The 20,348-nt window shown below is 43.5% G+C and overlaps 1 protein-coding gene across 1 annotated transcript in view; it reads right to left on the reverse strand.

Moving 5' to 3' along the window:
• LOC134464928 (receptor-type tyrosine-protein phosphatase delta-like) overlaps positions 1–18,682 on the reverse strand; it is a 112,524-nt gene extending 93,842 nt beyond the window's left edge. Inside the window, exons 1-2 of the mRNA XM_063218254.1 lie at positions 18,602–18,682; positions 5,104–5,126 (exon numbers count right to left, since the gene is read on the reverse strand). The gene's annotated coding sequence lies outside the window, so the exon portion shown is untranslated. The remainder of the gene's footprint in view (positions 1–5,103; positions 5,127–18,601) is intronic.
• Positions 18,683–20,348: the final 1,666 nt, after the last annotated feature.

The following is a 20,348-nucleotide window of genomic DNA, read 5'->3' on the forward strand; positions in this document are numbered from 1 at the left end:
CTTGAGTAAAAGTAAAAGTCTGCATTTTTATTTTTACTCAAGTAAGTACAAATTCCAGAAAAAACTACTTAAGTACAGTAACGAAGTAAAAATACTTAGTTACGTTCCACCTCTGGACATCAGTGGTCCATAACCATGTTTCACAGAAGGGATAGTGTAACTTTCATCATAGGCTCCGTTGACTGTTCTCCAAATGGTACTGTTAATAGTGGCTGAAAAAAGTTCCATATTGATCTAATTTTTCCAAATGACTTTGTCACAAGCATTTTGATGCTTCTCACTGTGCTATTTGGTGTATCATATGCAAAATAACATGTTTGCATTTTTGTAGTAATGGCTTTCTACTGGCCACCCCCAACAGCCCATCTTTCCTCAAGTGCCTCTTTCCTGTACAGTTTAAAACATTTTTTCATGTTGTCCTATATTTCACCTGAAGTTATTTTTTGGTTGTCCCATGCCTCTTGAACAATTCCCTTGCAATGATCATTGCAATGCAATGATTCCCTTGCCCATTGGCTTGATTCCAACCAAACTCCTCATATTGCATTTCTGAATTGAAATTCCAAAGGTGCCAACATGACAATATTTCGACACAGAAAGCCAAATCAACCCGTCATTAGCTTCAGAAAGAATAAAATGAAGGTTTTTGAGCGACCATCTCACTCTCCTGATCTCAACATCATTGAGCCACTCAGGGGAAACCTCAAATGTGAGGTTCCAGCAAGACACCCAAAGATATTATAGGAAACAACCATTCTGCCAGGAAGAATGCGCTGTTTTGTAAACTGAGAACATTAAGAGCCTTATCCACAACTACCACAAACAATTTAGAGTGGTCCCTGATGTTAAACAGGGCCATATTCAGCATCAGAAACTAGGGTATGTAAACTTTTGAACAGGGTCATTTGGGTAGTTTGGGTTGTGATCATGCTTTTGAAAGAGTAAACACAGAATATTGCTAATAAATATCTTAAGCCAGTCACTAGCCATGAGTGGAAAAAAAAGGTTTTGTGTAATCCTTCATATTTTGTGAGAAAACGCAGAGAAAGCGTATATTCTGCTGGGGTATGTAAACATATGAGCACCACTGTATGTATGTATGTGTTTATTGTTGCTTTTGTTTTTTGGCGTCATGTGTATCAGTGTTGTGTATATGTGGCAGCTATGTATGTCCAAGACAAATTTCCTTCGGGACCATTAAAAAGAATCTTGAATCTTGAATCTTAAAAGCAGGAGTCAATAATGTCGCGATATAATATATAACCTCTATAGCCTAGTAAGGCAGGCCTATATGCCCCCAAAATATCTCTGCACGCCACTGTTCAGTATTACCTATGGTTAGTAGACTATACATCATAATAATGATGTTATATGCATATATTTTTGATGGTTCTTCTGGTGAGTGTTGAAGGGTGATAGAGCCCTTGTGATGTAGCCATAATAAATCAATAACATTGTTCACCGTTTGACAGTTGCGTGCACAGGCATTTTGGGGGGCAGGAGCTCGAGGTGGGGGTGTGGGGCATGTGGAACATTCAGTTGCCTTACTAGGACATAGAGACTATATTAGTATTATATCAGGGAATCTGCACATGCTTTTGATTGTAAAGCATTTGCACTGTAGTTTATAATGTCAACAAGGACCACAGTACATTGTGGGGAAAAAATCCAAAAACGAGCTTTCAAAAACGGCCTTTTTTAGTCCAGTAGGGCAAAGAGGCAGGTGCTTTAGCACCACCAGGTCCCTATCTGTGCACACCTATGCTGTTTGCCATTGTGCTTTAGCCCTGTGGTAGTGGGGTTTGGACACATGTTGTTGAGCTCCCATACATCCCTGAATAATATTAAGTCCTTCAAGTTCAGTCAATATTACCCACTTTCAGAATGACCTCTTAGCCACTGACCTACATAACATGGGATACACTGTGGCATTATTTGTCATTGTGTGTGTGTGTGTGTGTGTGTGTGTGTGTGTGTGTGTGTGTGCGTGTGCGTGTGCGTGTGCGTGTGTGTGTGTGTGTGCGTGTGCGTGCGCGCGCGTGCGTTTGTGACTGTAAGATGGGCTGATCAAAAATTGTGATCTGTAGCGCCACCTGTGCTGACAATTTGAGAATCCACGAGCTTCTCTTCACGCCAGTAGGGGCTGTGTAGCACAGCAGCCCCTAGTGGCGCAGAGGGGATCAAAAGCAGAATTCAGAGCGCCTCTCCAAGGACATGCATGCACGGTGTGTGTGTGTGTATGTGTGTGTGTGTGTGTGCGTGTGCGTGTGCGTGTGTGTGTGTGTGTGCGTGCGCGCGCATGTGTGTGTGTGTGTGTGTGTGTGTGTGTGTGTGTGTGTGTGTGTGTGTTTATTTGTGACAGAACGTGAAATGCAACCAGATTGACAGAGAGACAGTGTGAGTGTGAGTGTGAGTGTGAGTGTGTGTGTGTGTGTGTGTGTGTGTGTGTGTGTGTGTGTGTGTGTGTGTGTGTGTGTGTGTGTGTGTGTGTGTGTGTGTGAGAGAGAGAGAGAGAGAGAGAGAGAGAGAGAGAGAGAGAGAGAGAGAGAGAGAGAGAGAGAGAGAGAGGAGAGTGGGGGGAGTGAGTATGAGTGTGTGTACGTGCATGCATCTACTGCCACAAGAGGATGAGCATGAACCCATTTCAGTTGTTTTATTCAGGACATTCATTTCACTGCACCTATACTGTACAACCGAGAGGCCACTGCAGCTTTTTACAGTCTGTCATGCCACGATATGGTTGGCTATCCTGTGTGTGTGTGTGTGTGTGTGTGTGTGTGTGTGTGTGTGTGTGTGTGTGTGTGTGTGTGTGTGTGTGTGTGTGTGTGTGTGTGTGTGTGTGTGTGTGTGTGTGTGTGTGTGCATGCATGCGTGCATGTGGGTGGATGTGTGTTTATTTGTCTTTCAACCCATAACCCTAGACATGCTACTAATAAACTGCAAACAAATCTGGGGCTAATATAAAGTTGTGTATTTTATCACTGTTGATATCACTGTAGTATGTCTATATCAGAATGCATTGTCGGATGCAATATGGACAACAACATCAGTTCACTACAACCTTCCCAATAAAGACTGCGAGGGGCATACAGTAAATTAAGTAAGGGATAACGAGGTGACTGGCCACATGAGGTTAATGGCGGGGCGGCGGCTCAGAACTCTGGCGACGAGCGCAGCACCAGAATCTTGTGAGCAAGATAGACGTGCCATTATGCGGGTGTCTAACTTAGACTCATCTAGAATCTTCGTTTGGTATGCCAACGTTGTGATTATTTAATTTTCTGTAAACGATGTGCATTGTTTCCTTAGATACCATTGGCATTCCAAGCAAAGGTTCTATGCGCGTCTAACTTAGTCGCACGTTTGATGCCTGACCGGTTCTAAGGGATTAATGGCCACCCCATCAGCCAATCAGAAAAGAGAATACTGTTGCGTAGGCAGATAATGCAACTTAAGCTACTGTATGCCCCTTGCAGTCTTTATCGTGAAGGTTGTGGTGAATTGATGCTGTACAATGCATCGTATCTGCCTACGCAACGGAATTCTCTTTTCTGATTAGCTGATGGCGTGGCCAAATTCCATGGATCAGGCGTCAAGCATGCAAACGTTAGATGCGCATAGAATCTTCGTTTGGAATGCAGACGGAATCTAAGATATTCCTACAACTTAACAGAATTGGCAGAGTTCTGAGCCGCCGCCTCGACATGAACTTTGTGTAACTGGTCATCTCGTCTGCCGTTATCCCTTACTTAAAAACTATGTGTAGTGACGCTAGCTAGAAGCATTGAGACATTTTTTGTTGAACCTTTACATTCTCCATCCCATTACATTACATTGCATGTATAATTACATCATTTGACCCATTTTGATACCTGTGAGAAAATAACATCTGGAACATGGTTTAATATAATGATAGAACAGGTATACTTTACTTTTGATTTGCTCTCATGTTAAGCTAGGGCATTTTGCATTAAATTCTTTCATGAACATATTTCCTGCAGCTATATTTCTATAATTCACGTTTGTGGGTGCTGTGATGCAGCGTGCTCGGACACCAAACCACATAATGGACTTGTATGCCCCTGGGGACCCTAATCCAGCCTGTGTCATTTCCCAAACCTACCTCAACCTCTTTCTCCCAGGCACTCCCCGTCATAATATCTACTGTATACTCAATAAATAAATTCTAAATGTCCATATGTTTATTGTGAATGGGTATGGTGAATGTACTTTACCAACAGTATATTATATTGTTTTACACAAATGTGCAAAAGTGCAAAATGGTAATTACGTGTGGTAGTGAGGTTTGAACCTTTTATTTAGTAACCTTTTATTTCAACTCTTTTGAAAGATTAGCTTTTATCCCCAATTCTGTCTGTCAGCAGGCGCATGACAGAATGCCCTGGAACCCCCTAGGTCAGGGATGCCAAACCCGGGGGCCAAATCTAACCCACTCTGGGTCATTTTACTTGGCCCGCAAGATCATTTCAAATGTGAAGTAGAGTTGGCCCACATACACAATTAATATATAACATGACTTGAACATGACATTTGTGTGTCATAGGAATATAAGTGGACTGAGGCCAACGCAACAACATCTCTCACTAACACAGGCACATTAAAGCTACCGTATATGAGTGTGAAACCTTTGAGTATTAAGTGCATGCATGCACAATTTTAGCCCATTTTTCATATACACATAGGCCCGCTATATATAGTCCTGAAAAATATATGAGTCGCCTAGCTGAGCAGTTTGGGCAGAGACAACAAAACACACACATTCTTTCTCTTTCTCTTTCTCTTTCTCTTTCTCTTTCTATTTCTTTCTCTCTCTCTCTCCCTCTCTCTCTCTCTCTCTTTCTCTCTCTCTCTCTTTCTCTCTCTCTCTCTCTCTCTCTCTCTCTCTCTCTCACACACACACACACACACACACACACACACACACACACACACACACACACACACACACACACACACACACACACACACACACACACACACACATGCACACACAGGCATTTATTGTATATGTATTATATTCAGAGTGCTTCTTAATTGGACTTTCACATTTATAGAGTTAAAGAAAGACCTCCATTCGCCTACCTGGGTTGATCTGTTCCAGTGATCTGTAGAAGCAAGCACAAAGACAGAGAGATGGTTGAAATAGGTCATCATACTCACATGAGACTATCGTACCAACTGGTCTCACATCAGTTCTGCCACTCATGCAGTACGGGAGCAGGGCCTCATCAACAGCACTGCTGGCCAGATCAAAGTAAGACCTTAACAATTGCTCACTAGTTAATTATTTCCTGTTAATTGCCACAAAAGTGCATTGGCTAATAGATGAAACATAATTCTCATCATGGTGAAATATGATGGCTTGTAATGTTGTTATATCATTACCTCCGCCGTCTGTCTGTTTGTCAGCAGCATAACTCGTCAACTAATCAACGGATTTGAAACTTTGTGGAGTTATTGATAATGACCCAAGGAACAAGTGATTCAATTCTGGTGGTGATCCGGATCACGAACCGGAACCAGGACTTTTTAAAAGATTCTGTCAGAAGGATAACTCAAAACCTAATCAACGGATTTGCACGAAACTTTGTGGAGTTGTTAGTAATGACCCAATGAACAAGTGATTAAATTCTGGTGGTGATCCGGATCAGGAACCGGAACCAGGACTTTTTAAAAGATTATTCGCCGATGCTGGCCTATATATCTAGACGCCCCTAGTGACCAGAAATTGAATTGCGGGGACTCCACAAAAAGAAGGCAGAAAGACTTAAGGTGTAACATATTCAAATGTTCAATCAAGCAGCTTCCTTGGCGGAGGTCTGTGCTCTCCATGTCGGACGTCCAATTCTGATGGGCCCTCTTGAAAATCAGCCATAATGGAAGTGTAGGCCTCCAAAATGTACCTACACCATGTACCCTCTACACAGTACAAGTTTGGGGAAAATCAATGCACCTGTCCAAAATGTATTGTGCCATCAAAAAAGGGCTTCCTGAAACTCTAGCACAAGGTTTGGTGCAAACCCATCCACCCATTCAAAAGTTGTCGCGCAAACAAAAAAAATATGTGACGGACACAATGATGGACATACAGACACACAAGCTCATTATACATTGACAATGAAATGTGTACAGGTACTTATTCATATAATATGACACATACCATAAAGGTGGTCCATTTCTAAATTTCCACATATAGGATTTGTATAGCCCTCCAAATTTTGTTTATATCTTTTTATGGGTACTACCAGTCCCATCACACATTTACTGAAGGGTCAGTGTGCTGCTCTGATCTTTCTGACATGTCTTCATCCCTCTTACTTTTCTTAGAACAACAACCTCTCCTTCCCTCCCCAACCCTCTCTGCACACCTCTCTTCCATCCCATCCTCTCTGCCCACCTGGACAGAGCCTCGACATTACCAGTCCAAAGGAGCATAATGTGATACAATTCTCAACATTCAAATACTGAGCGCAAAAATCTCAAATTACAGAAAGTAAGGTATCCCTTGCACTCCTGTTCTTCACTATCTGGTTTCTCAAGGGAAAGTACTGAGTTGAAAGTAGGAAAGAGAGTCACTGGAGCAGCTCAGATGTGACTCTGATGAAGACATGAGGGAGACACATCTCACTAAGGGGAACCCCTCTTTCTTGTTCTCTTTGCTGAAGCCCTATTCGATCACGCCTGAAGTAGGGGTGGAACGGTTCACAAAATTCACGGTTCGGTTCATATCACGGTATCAAGGTCACGGTTCTCGGTTCTCTACGGTTCTTTTTTAGTTCATGATAAATGGTACACTGGGAATATTAAACCCTATTTATATAACTGTAATTATAAAGTGATGATGCGCAAGTGGAATCAGCTGTCGTCAGTCTTTCAAATGCCCTCTTTCAAGTGGCTAATAGAATCAGACTAAATATCCTACATATGGTTTGTATAGGCTTATAATGTGAAAATGGTGTGATTTTAATTGTGTCATCCTCTGATTGGTCTTATATACTAATGTATTAATCAGAGAGACTGGGTAAGATACTCCTAGAATCTCTACTTTACATATTTTTCTGGGCAGTACATGAATTGCGGTTTGCCACGGACTGCATTTCACGGTTCGGTATAGTGTGTGAATTGTACGGTTTCGGTTTTCGGTGCGGTTTGTACCATCCCTAGCCTGAAGGGTCAATTACCTGGGAGTCCCGGCTCCTCCATAAATATGGCTGAGGAAGCCATTCCAAAGAACTAACCTCTTACCCCATGGAGAAACCTGGTGGGGTATCTTCCTTATCTCCATCAGAGAACCGGCGTTACCAAGTAACCTATAGTTCTAGTTTGTTGACTTGGTCCTCCAGGGGAGGCACAGTAGCACCTAGGCCATAGAATCTGATGAAGGTGTCAGGGCTGGCCCGGCTGGCTGCCTGTCAAATCTTAGACACTCAAACACCTCTGAACTGAGCACATGATGCAGACACAGCTCTGGTAGAGTGTGCACGAATACAGACTCCGTATGCCGTGCTGATGGCTTGGACAAGGCGAGAGCCTCTGCTTGGACAGTGCTAATCCCTAGAGGGGTTGGCAAAGCACACAAACAGCTGTTCAGTTTTATGAGTTTTAACTGGGTCTCCTTAAACAAAGAAAAATCTTTACATTCACTTACTCCAGCAATCAAGAAACAAAAGAATGTGCACTTCTTTCAAACCCTCAATAATGCTAAAATCATCTGGGACTCCAGATCAAAGCCAAAAGGAATTTTGGTGGGCGATATTAACATTCAAAGTATTGTCGACAATACAGAGCAAATAGAACATTTATTGAGAGTATTATCAAAGATTCTCTATTCACGCCGACCATGATTTGGGGATTGGTATGTATCCGTGGAAAAGTCTGATTTCTCCGTAGGCGCCCATTATCAAAGTCTCCTATCAGGTCTCCTAAAGGGGCGTGGTCGGACTCATAAGTGAAACAGGAAGGAACGTCGAGTTGGCCGTCTCTGCATTAAGAACGTCTCTGGTATTATTACTTGGAATATCTGAAAGTTGGTTGACACATTCGTCATCTATAGCAGCTATATTACTATTCCAGGGTATAATGTGTTCAGAAAATAAATGTAATCAGGGAAAGAATTGATCTACCTAAGAGACAAGTTTAAGTGTGAGCTGATAAGCTGGCATATTGAAGTCAAAGCTGAAAGTATTGGACTCAATGTATCAATATGTCGTGGAGGCCGAAACAGCCACTCTGGCTGGAGAAGAGGACAGAGGGCCTTGGGCTGCCAAACTTTCCCCAGTAGCTTTGCGGCAGTGGTGCTAGGCCTGTTTCGTCTTCCCTTTCTGCCTTCTCCCTCCTGGTGACCTCCAGCTTCTGCTGCATGAATGTCATGACACAGCCAAACAAGACAGCAGGGGTGGTCCATCACCATGCCCTACTCAGGCATGGGAGATTCCGGTAAGCAATAGATGACATGTTGTAACCTGCACCATGGCTAAGCTAACTTGTATCTTAGAGCTTTGCCTCAGACTGTAAACTAAATCATCCAATATGATGCCTGTTGTTGTCGCCTTCAAAACTAACACTGCTCTTTCACAGATCATGGCTGCATTACAGACTGAGCACGTCTCTGCAAGTCTGCTCTCTGCAACAGCAAATTATGTCACTGTGCTCACATTGTATATGCTAATGCATTTCAAATGACATGTGCAGGTACACTGTCTTGTACAAATGTATTTTGACATTCGCAATTTACACAGGGAGGTACTTTTTCAGTCATAGTCTATACAGCAAGAGTGGATGCATGACAACTGATCATATACTGTATTAGCATGTTGTACATACTGCCCTACTAAGGCAAAAGGCAGTAACTTCAATTATTTCAAAAATTAGTTTTTGTTATATTTGTAATAATAAGCATCAGTTTTATCATGTGAACAAACATGGAGTTTGAAATCGGTTGTTTTGAGGGTAAAATAAGATGTAAAGTAAAATAAGTTGAAATTCCTTTGAGTAAACTAAGGCAGAATACTGTAACTTCATTTTGTCATAATAACTCTAATAGGGTGTATACTGCTTAAATTATAATGTGAAAGTTGTCTTTGTTGCTTATAATTCAGATTTAAAATGGAAGTTACTGTGTTCTGCCTTAGCATTGCCCCCGGAATGACAGTTAGTCATACTAAGGCAAAAGACAGTATAAAGAGTCAAAGGTCAACTGTTTGTAAAATTGTTTTTGATGAATAGATGTAGGCAGGCATACACTACCAACTGGGATAATTACAGCTTTGTAGCTATAACCACATTGTGGTGACATTAATTTTTTTTAAGATAACTCCAACATATTTTTTCTCAATTTCACACTCTGGTGAGTTACTGTCTTTTGCCTTAGTAGGGCAGCATTGATACGCATCTATTAAAAATCCTCTACCAAAACCCTTGTCATGGGTTATTTTGTATTATTTTATGTGGTCTTCGGTTGAGTAAAATGAAGAACAGTCAGTGCTCACAGCTGTAGCTCCATAAAGTACTATAACATGCATCTGACTTAATGAACATAGCAATATCATGAGAAAGACGAAGGGGGAGGCAAGAGGAGCGAGAGAGATGGGGGACACATTTTTAATTTAAGGGCTTTGATTAAAAGCCACCGGCAATTCCAAAGCTACTGCAAAAAATCCAAGAACTACTACTACTACTACTACTGCTACTACTGCTACTGCTACTTCTCTCTCTCTCTCTCTCTCTCTCTCTCTCTCTCTCTCTCTCTCTCTCTCTCTCTCTCTTTTTCATGCCAAGACATCCACAATCCCTGGCCCATCCCAACACCCCCCTCACACACACAAACACATACACAAACTCAGCAACAGTCACAACATCCCATAGATCAGCCCTCCATCCAATTAGTCAGCACTGCAGGGTGAGTGTGTGTCGATTAAGAGCATTGATTACGGATACAAACATTCATTTAGCTACAGCACTAAGCACTCTGTCCATCACTGATAAACACATCTGCTCATTAATTACCTTTACCAACGCCAGCACAGCCAGCTTTCGACAGTGCTGAGCACGGCCCGCTCATTTCTGTCTCTGTCGAGTAGGGGCAGTGGTCTTAAGATCATAGGGTTGCAAGTTCAAATCCCACCAGCATTACATAACATTACATTATACCTAGCTGAGGCTTTTTATCCAAAGCAACTTATAGTTATTTATTGATAGGGTATTAGTTACAGGCCCTGGGGCAATGTGGGGTTAGGTGCCTTGCTCAAGGGCACGTCAGCCATGGATGATGGTGCTGCTAAGGGTGGGATTTGAACCTGCAACCCTATGATCTAAAGGCCAGCGCTATAAGAGCCATGGCTGACCGAACATCTCACTTACCTCTCCCTACAACTACATCCATGGTTGAAGTGCTCTTGCGCAAGGCACCTAACCCCACATTGCTCCAGGAACTGTAACCAGTAACTGCAAGTCGCTTTGGATAAAAGCATCAGGTAAGTGTGATGTAATGTAATGTATATATAATATTCAGTATAATTTGTGAATGTGTGAATCATTTTAATGCATTTGCCTGAACAATACGAACATACGGATACCTGTTTATGTGTCTGTGTATGTGAGCATGTAATCGTGTTGTTTGTGTGGATGTGTATGTTTACATAAGACGGTCTTCTGCCACCATACATCACATTAGGAGTGGAGGACAAGGAGTCTCAATGAGGACAGACTGAGTCAGCTGTTTCAGTAAGCTGCTCTCTACAATATGACTGTAAGTGTGTGAGTGACTGTAAGTGTGTGAGGGGGGAAGGGTGATACAGGCCACATGACCCAAGCAGAATAGAGAGGTCACCAGCTATTACCCAGAGAAACTCGGGTCAAAGGCCAGCTCAGCTTTCTCTCATTCGTTCTGCTCTTTCTGCGCTCTCTCTCTCTCTCTCTCTCTCTCTCTCTCTCTCTCTCTCTCTCTCTCTCTCTCTCGCTCTTTCTCTCTCTCTCGCTCTTTCTCTCTCTCTGTCAGTTTTTTAAAAAGTTAAATGAATATATCAGTACAGTGTAATGATTTGATCACACACCAAATACTGTATATAAAATCTTGTGCCATTATGCATTGTTGTATCATAACTAAACCTGTCAGCCTCCTTACAAATTAGAAATAAGTGAAAGTAAATGCTTATTTCTGCTGATGTATTTTCTGCACAGTTCATTTTCACTGTGTACCTTTGTGAGAGTCTCTTTCCATCAGGGATGCAAGCAGAGTAAAAAAAAAACCCTCTTCCTCAGCCTGCTCCATTTCTCAGCCTTTGATTAATTGCCAGAGTTTCACAGCCACTTTCTCTTTCAACACCTGACAAAGAAAAATCTGGAGTTTCACACCAGAGCTTCCCAAATGAAGCAGTATGTGAGTGTGTGGGGGGGGGATGTTAAAAGCGAGAGTGACAAAGGAGGTAGAGAGAGAGAGAGAGAGAGAGAGAGAGAGAGAGAGAGAGAGAGAGAGAGAGAGAGAGAGAGAGAGAGAGAAGAGAGAGAGAGAGAGAGAGGGGGGGGGGGGGGGGGGGGGGGGGGGGGGGGGGGGGGGGGGGGGGGGGGGAGGGGGGGGGGAGAACTGGAGAGACAGGGGGAGGAGGAAATGTGTTAGAAGAATCTTGTCCCTGACAGGGAGTGTGAAAAATACATAACTACAACACCATCAGGGGAACTGAGTGAGTCTGATATTATATATCGCGCAGAAGATGATGAACAGTCTCAGGATGTGTACTTACTCTGAACAACTTATGGACCAGCTTCAGCATGGACCTACTCACACATACACACAAGCATGCACATAGTCACACATCTAAACTACCATACGGTATAGTATTACTACACACATGCATCTGTACATAAAATGCAGATGCAGATTTTTGCTGAAAAGACTCAACTACATCCTTCCTAACAACATTGGCACGACATCACAGAAAGTCTTGAGTAACAGATTGAGACATGGTCATTACAATTTCTCTAACAGTAAGGTTATAAAATAGGCTCTGCACAAAGGGGTTAACATAAAAATATAGGGGTACTAAAGTCAATATGTAGGGCTTAGTAAATGTTGAAAATATAGTCAAATTGGGGAAAACATGTAAAGCTTCCACTAAGACATACAGACATATGCATGCATAGACTAAAGCCACTCTATTGTTCTACTGTTTCAGACAAGTCTGGTTAAAGCTGACTTTTCATTTGTGTTTGGGATTCATACAGAGATCCTTCTGGTCTAAAATTACCCCCTTCAGCCCAAATGAGGTAACTAGATGCAGCCTGGGGGAATGGGGCAAGAGGGGAATAGAAGAGTCTGCTAGTCTTATCTGGGAAGCAGTAGAGTTATTTATCAAACTGTCCTCTGGTTCGTGTGTGTGTGTGTGTGTGTGTGTGTGTGTGTGTGTGTGTGTGTGTGTGTGTGTGTGTGTGTGTGTGTGTGTGTGTGTGTGTGTGTGTGTGTGTGTGTGTGAGTGAGAGAGAGAGAGAGAGAGAGAGAGAGAGAGAGAGAGAGAGAGAGAGAGAGAGAGAGAGAGAGAGAGAGAGAGAGAGAGAGAGAGAGAGAGAGAGAGAGAGAGAGAGAGAGAGAGAAGGGGGAGGAGAGGTAGCACCTGGCAGGAGGCTGCTTCTCTCTATGCAATGCAGCGGATTTACAGCTTTGGAATGACAGTTCACACATGTGCTGCACACACTCACACACACACACATGCGCACACACAGAGACAGAGAGATAGATAGAGAAAGAGAGAATAGCATCCCTCCTTAAATATTAAATCATGTTCTCCTTCCAAATGTGTTATACTTTTATTTGGGGTACAAACAATGTGTATTTTATTGTTTTGTTACGTAGATTTGAATATACACGTGTCTATTGTTGTTTCTACATACTGTATATATACACTCATCACTATATTAAGCACACGTTTAGCCAAAAGTGTAATCCTGCAATAGTGTGGTGGCAATTCAATGCATTTAGACATGGGTTGAGACGATCTGCTGCAGTTCAAATGAAGCATCAGAATGGGGAAGAATGTGATTTAAGTGACCTTCAACATGGCATAGTTGTGACAAAAATGCCTTGTTGATGCCAGAGGTCAGAGGAGAATGGCCAGACTGGTTCGAGTTGATAGATAGGCAACAATAACTCCCACAGCCACTCTCTAAAACTGAGGCATGCAGAAGACTATCTCTGAACGCACAGGTCATTGAACCTTGAAACAGAAACAGAAGACCACACTGGGTGTCTCTCCTGTCATCTAAGAAAAGGAAAATAAGGCTGCAATTTGCACAAGCTCACCAAAAGTAGACAATAGTGTATTGGAAAAACGGTAGGGTAAGAATTGGGCGTCAACAACATGAAAACATGCTTCATCCTGCCTTGTATCAATGGTTCGAGCTGGTGGTGTAATGATGTGGGTACATTTTCTTGGCACACTTTGGCCCCCTGGCCCCCCGTTTCGCCTGGAACAATGGCAACGCAAACGCCTGCGTTACTCGATTTTTGCACTCTGGAACCCATTATTCAAAAAACTCGTTTTGGGCAACGTTTCTGGGGGGTTTCATATGGTTAGGCCAGGGGAACGTTGTCATTGGCATAGAAAAACATTCCAGTGTAGCCACCCCTTTAGTACCAATTGAACACTGCTGCATCACCACAGCCCACCTGAGTATTGCTGTAGGCAATTAAGGCAGTTCTGACGGCAAAAGGGGTCCAACCCAATATGAGTGTACCTAATAAAGAGGCTGCTGAGTGTATGTATACATAGGTTTCACGTTTGCAAACATTAGTGTTGTGACGAGGGGCAAGATGCTAAGCAGCCAACCACGTGAGGTACATTTTTGACTGCCAGCAGTTTCCAACAATCAGAGGTTGAAGAGTGCGCAGCCAGGGGGGTGTTTACTTAAGTGCAACTCATGTGATTGTGAGGAAATATTATGGACTGAAACCCCATAAAAGCCTAACGGGACCAAAAAGAGCAGCCAGTTCTTTTTTAACACACTCACAATATGAACAAAAACAGAACTGAGTTATTTTGCTGTCGGTTCAATTTTTGGTGCACTATAAAGAAGACTGAGTTTGGTTCACTTAAAAAGGACTAGATTTGAAAAAAACCCTAAGTGTCCCTTCTGCCACAGAAGTCCTGGTCAAAATGTGCACAAAAAAATATATCCAATAAGCATGAATATACTATTGAAGAGAGCAGTGAAACTTAAACAATGTGGCAGTGCGTGCGTGCGTGCGTGCGTGCGTGCGTGCGTGCGTGCGTGCGTGCGTGCGTGCGTGCGTGCGTGCGTGTGTGTGTGTGTGTATGTGTGTGTGTGTGTGTGTTGGCAGTGAAGCTGAGATGCATGTAATTGATGAGGAGGCTCTGAGTCTGACTGCTCCTTCGTTCATCAGGGTGAGAAATGGCAGAGTGCCTGGCCAGATCTGAAGATGCCAGAAGGTTATGTTCAGTGGCATGTTGTTACTACCTGCACCCGGACACACACATGAGAACACACACACACACACACACACACACACACACACACACACACACACACACACACACACACACACACACACACACACACACACACACACACACACACACACACACACACACACAGCATGAATAGGCTACTGTATACGGTAGCTTAATACGTCCATATGCACATCATGAAGAATCTTACAGGACACATCCCCACATGCAGATAAACACAACCCTCTCCCTAGATGTCTTGAGAAAAGTTCCTGGAGACGATTCTTAATGATAATAAATGAGCCATCACCCTTGGAGAAGGAGGCACTATGTCATCCTCTCAGCCAAAGGGTGGGAGCACAAGGTCACACACACACACACGCACACACACACACACACACACACGCACACGCACACACATACACACACACACACACACACACACGCACGCACGCACGCACACACACACACACACACACACACACACGCACACACACACACACGCACACATACACACACATACACGCATCATGCATGTACACGCAGTGCACGCACACATGCACGCACACACACCCACATGCACACATGATCACTCTGCCCTTTTAATGAGCTTATGCCAAAGATACACACACAGTCACAGAAAACAGAGAGAGAGAGAGAGAGAGAGAGAGAGAGAGAGAGAGAGAGAGAGAGAGAGAGAGAGAGAGAGAGAGAGAGAGAGAGAGAGATGGACACACTTTTGCCTGACCGGGTATAAGTCTGCAAAACACAAAGCCGTGATCACTGAGTGAGTGGATCCATTGGTAACGGCAGGTCAGGACTCCTCTCAGTAATCCTCGCAGCCACAGGAGACTAACAACAGCCTTGCAGTGTTGCTGCCCTGACCCAGAAACTGCCTTTTTTATCTACTATGCAGCTATCACTTGAGCCATGCTACGGAGTTCTACAATGGACTCACACCATGGGTGCCGCTAGGGGGGAACGGTATTACAGATTCTAAGGGCCCAAGCACTGACAGCACTGACAGGGGCCCTTAAGGGGGCCCAAAATTTGAATCTTTCATGGGGCCCAACATTTCTGGCAGCGCCCCTGACTCACACTGACACTCACACTGGTCAGAGTTTCCCAAGGTTCAAAGAGCTGAATCCACATCATGGGTTTGTACAGCTCGGTGCAAGGAACATGAGCTAACATCTCTATCTATCTGCTTGAAGATCCCTTTCCTTCACACCTAAGCACCTGTGTGTGTGTGTGTGTGTGTGTGTGTGTGTGTGTGTGTGTGTGTGTGTGTGTGTGTGTGTGTGTGCGTGCGTGTGTGCGTGCGTGCGTGCGTGCGTGCGTGCGTGCGTGCGTGCGTGCGTGTGTGTGTGTGTGTGTTTGCTTGCTTGCTTTCTGTAGCAGGGTATGAGTAGGGTATGGATGATGATGATGATGATGGTGGTGGTGGTGTTAAACACTGTACAAGTTAGTGTATAAGCCTGTGTGCATCAAGATAAGTGCACACTTCACTTAAACCTTCATATATGTGCCTTGACTATCCATAACAAAAACATCATCTAGTGCTAACAGTACCTACTGCTGCTGTGCCCAATCTGTTCTGACAGAGACAAGCGTCAATTCATCTCAACTCATTGCATTATTCAGGAATCAGGGTGGTCGATTGCAGACCGTTCTAGTAATGATCATTATAAAAGTGTCATTACAAAAGCTTTACACTGGATAACACAAAACAGAGTCATGTGTCTGAGCGTATAAAAAGGTAGAGAGGGAGCTGCCTGGGTGGGGTTGTGCATTATATATTTGTCTAAAGCTGCTTCTTCCAAACACGTGGAGCCAGACCGTGAGGATGAACCGCTGAATTTGATCCAAAGATCCCCATAAGGCAGGGAGATATGTGGAACCAATTTAAAGAAATACTATTTCGGGAGTTTCAATGGTGGGAACAAGGTAAACAGGCATCACAAAGCATCACACTGTTGGCAGGAAGCTACATACTGGAACACCTGAAATACCCACCACAACGCTCTTTCTTACCTGTCCTCCTCCACTTTTTCCCCACTTTTTTTTCCTTCACCACCCCACTCATATCCTGCCAAGTCTCCCATCTACTCCTCCACTTGTCTTCTTCTCAATCTGCTAGTTCATGTTCTAAAGGACAGCCGCGGCGCGGCACACACGCTGTCACAGTAGACAGGCCTGGCTGACTCATAACTTAGCTTACATCACACCACCCGCTCCCTAATGGTGCCACCAGAGGAGCTCCCAGGAAAGGGGCTGCCCTATTTTAAAATAAAATCGAGCTCGGTGATAGAACCAACAGCCTGCTTTTCATGGTCTTGATGTTGCTTTCGCTGCACCACTGCACCCATCCGACCTGCCACAGCGGCCTACAGTATGCGCAAAGTGCTTGGGCAAGCTGTTGGACTTCCATCTGAACTTTCAGAGGGCCAAATTCGCCGCATCAGCATTTCCCCCCCAAAGGTCTCACCGGAGATCACGACAGAACTGTCAGAAGTATCAAAGCAATGTCAGACGGGGAGGCCTAAAATGCATCTTTTTATGACTGTAAATATATAAATAAATAGGAAATGCTTACGCTATCTTTTGCTGTCTTTTTTGCATCTCTTCGTTTTTTTTCCATTGTCTATCTATCTATCTATCTATCTATCTATCTATCTATCTATCTATCTATCTATCTATCTATCTATCTATCTATCTATCTATCTATTTTCTTTACAGTAAATGACAGATTGCTTTGTCTGTGATGTGATTAGCCTCTACTGCGTGGTCGTTCAAGTTAACGACTGCACTATGGGGCGCTCATTACTGTCATGCATAATTGATAAACAACAGGAGAGGGTGGGGAGGTGAGGAGGGCACATCACCACCCACAGACAAGCAGTGAGATTTGATTGAGAATCAGACAGACCCAAGTGGCAGAGGTCAAGTCAAGCCTTCACATCCACTCCAAAGGCCATTTGCAAGTCTTGTGTGTATACAGTAAGTGGCAGCTCACAGATGGAAACCCCTTTACAGCAGGGGTGAGGAACCTTTTTTCATTCAAAGGGCCACTTCAGATTTTATAATGTCCTCCAAGGGCCATACTATGAACACAAACAAGGATTTCCCCCTTTAGGCCTATATTGGAGGTGGTCACCTAAAACAGACCCAACTTCACTAGGTCCCCTGAAAATATGTCATTGTACTGCAAATGTCATTTCTAAGATTGCGCTACGAATGTTTACATCTACGATGTTTCACGTGAAACTGCATGACATTTACTGTAAGTCATAGCAGGGGTCGGGTAAGACGGCCTCACTGGCCTTAAACGCCCCTGAGCCATATGTTCCCGACCCATGCTTTACAGATATAGACATCTGTAATCATGATCATGGATACAACTCTAGACCTGCAGGTGCACTCCACCTGCCCATCCATGTGTGTACGCACTGCGCAGACACACATGCGCACAAGCATGCGCGCGCACACACACACACACACACACACACACACACACACACACACAGCCGTTCTAAGTATTTCCCTTGTTCACCTGATGCCATGAACTGATCCAACCCACTCATCATCATCATAAAAATAATAATCATGTAATGTAGCCTATGACAACAACAACCTAATGACTAACCCTACATGCAATCATGCCATTGTGTAAATTTAACCTAACTTGGTTTGTGTAACCTTTATTTGACCCAGTTGTTCACAGATAGCCTAAATATAAAGCCCTCCCATTTACTATCAAATAGGGCTACTTATATTTGTAGATTCTCCCAAAGATTGATTATGACGGTAGCCAAATTAGGCCGAATGATTAATTAAAATCAATTAGATGACGAGAGGGTAGAATAACATTTACATATTCCAAGCAGAACAAGCATGAATGATAATGAGTGCGAAGCAATCGTCCTTAAAATGTTCACTGAATCTTTGGACTCTTCCGTAGCCTACCGTTACGCATGAGTATCAGGAAACTGACAAGTCCGAAGGTAATCTACCTGGTCGCCGAGAAGAACACGAAAACACAGCGGGCGGGAAAACGAACCCAAAGAATAGCCTACACCACAGACCCAAAATAGTATTTGGGGTAAATAATAACAAATACTCACCAGAATGACAGGTTTTAATTGCGGTGTCAGGAAAATCCAGCAGAGTTTATCTCTCTTCCTCCAACTTAGAAACAGCGGAACGCACTAGACCCAGCTGTGGGATGAGAACCCTTGTAAACTAAAACGCACGGGATGTCGGCACAGGAGAGGCACAACCAAGGCATGAGATTCATAAGGGATGGTTAGAACACCTGTCTGGGGAAATATAGTAGGCTATTTCACCTGGTGTCCTTTGAAAAAATGCGCGACTTGTACTCGAGCTTCCGATTGCGAACAAAGACGGTGGGAAGTGAACGAGCTCTGCAAGAGCTGTCAGATCCTACTTCAAGCCGCTTGCGATGCAAGAGCAGATAGGGGGGAGAGAGAGAGAGAGAGAGAGAGAGAGAGAGAGACAGAGAGAGAGAGAGAGAGAGAGAGAGAGAGAGAGAGAGAGAGAGAGAGAGAGAGAGAGAGAGAGAGAGAGAGAGAGAATGGTCCCGTTGGGCGGCCAAATATATTAATTTTAAGCATTTTACTTTAACTGAGGGTGCCACACAAACAACTGACTCATATGCAATCACAAATAAACATTTCTCGACTCTAAATATGAACCTTAGATTAAGTAGCCACCCTTTCAACGTTATTATGTTTCTCTTTAAACAATATGTGGACAACTCTTGGAAACAGGAAAAAAGGGTTAGCATATAGGCCTAATCATAGATTCTATGAGTATCCAGTCTCTCTGCTACAAGCTCTGTTTCAATGATATTACTCAAAAAAAGTTTGATTTTTACTCTTCATGTGGCCTGTACTGTATGCTGCCAACCATGCCAAACCATGTCTTATTGCCAGACTCCCTCAGCGCAGAGCCTGTCACCAAAATTGTAATGGCTTTGTCTTATGTTACTTAAGGCTCTCTGTAATGTCACAGCAATGTTGTTATGATGTAGGCTAGTTAAGGATTTTTAACAAGCAGTGAATAGGCCCGCCAGCGACCCCATCTTCTGTAAAAGTCTATGAAATGTAGGCTTATATAATAAAATAACGATTATATTATAATCATTTGCATGGATGTACCAACACATTCAAATTTGCTTAAAGCAATCAGAAACTTTTTGATGCACACTGGTGGCACAATGCTATGATGATTGAACACTTAGTTTTGAGGAGTTCAATTTTCATCTGAGTAAACTCAATCAAGGAAAACAGTGAAATCAGACTAGTTCTATGAATATGATGTAGGGAAAGTAAATGGCTAAGTGCATTGTATAATGTTACCAATGCACTGGCCCACTGATAGGGTAATAATGACTCTAGAGCCAGCTCAGTTCCCCAGAGAACAAAAACATGGCCTGAGGTCAGGCAACGATACAAAGGAGATGGACTGCAGGATTAATTAGAGTAAAGCAAGGAAGCAACAGAGAATGGAAGAGGAGAAAGAGAGATAAAGAGGCAGACACAGAGAAGAGAAGAGGGTATGAAACATCTCAGCTATGAATCTCTGTGACTCATTCCTCCCACCTCCTCTCATCTGTTCCAGCCACATGGCAGCTAAACACATCCTGGTTGAACATGCAATCTTTCTTTCTCTCTCGCTCTCGCTCTCGCTCGCTCTCTCTCTCTCTCTCTCTCTCTCTCTCTCTCTCTCTCTCTCTATCTCTCCTGCGCGCGCTCTCTCGCTCTCGCTCTTGCTCTTGCTCTCTCTCTCTCTCGCTCTCTCTCTCTCTCACACACACACGTGCACTCACACACGCGCGCACACACACTC

This window comes from Engraulis encrasicolus, chromosome 16, assembly GCF_034702125.1.
Source record: "Engraulis encrasicolus isolate BLACKSEA-1 chromosome 16, IST_EnEncr_1.0, whole genome shotgun sequence".
NCBI lineage: Eukaryota > Metazoa > Chordata > Actinopteri > Clupeiformes > Engraulidae > Engraulis > Engraulis encrasicolus.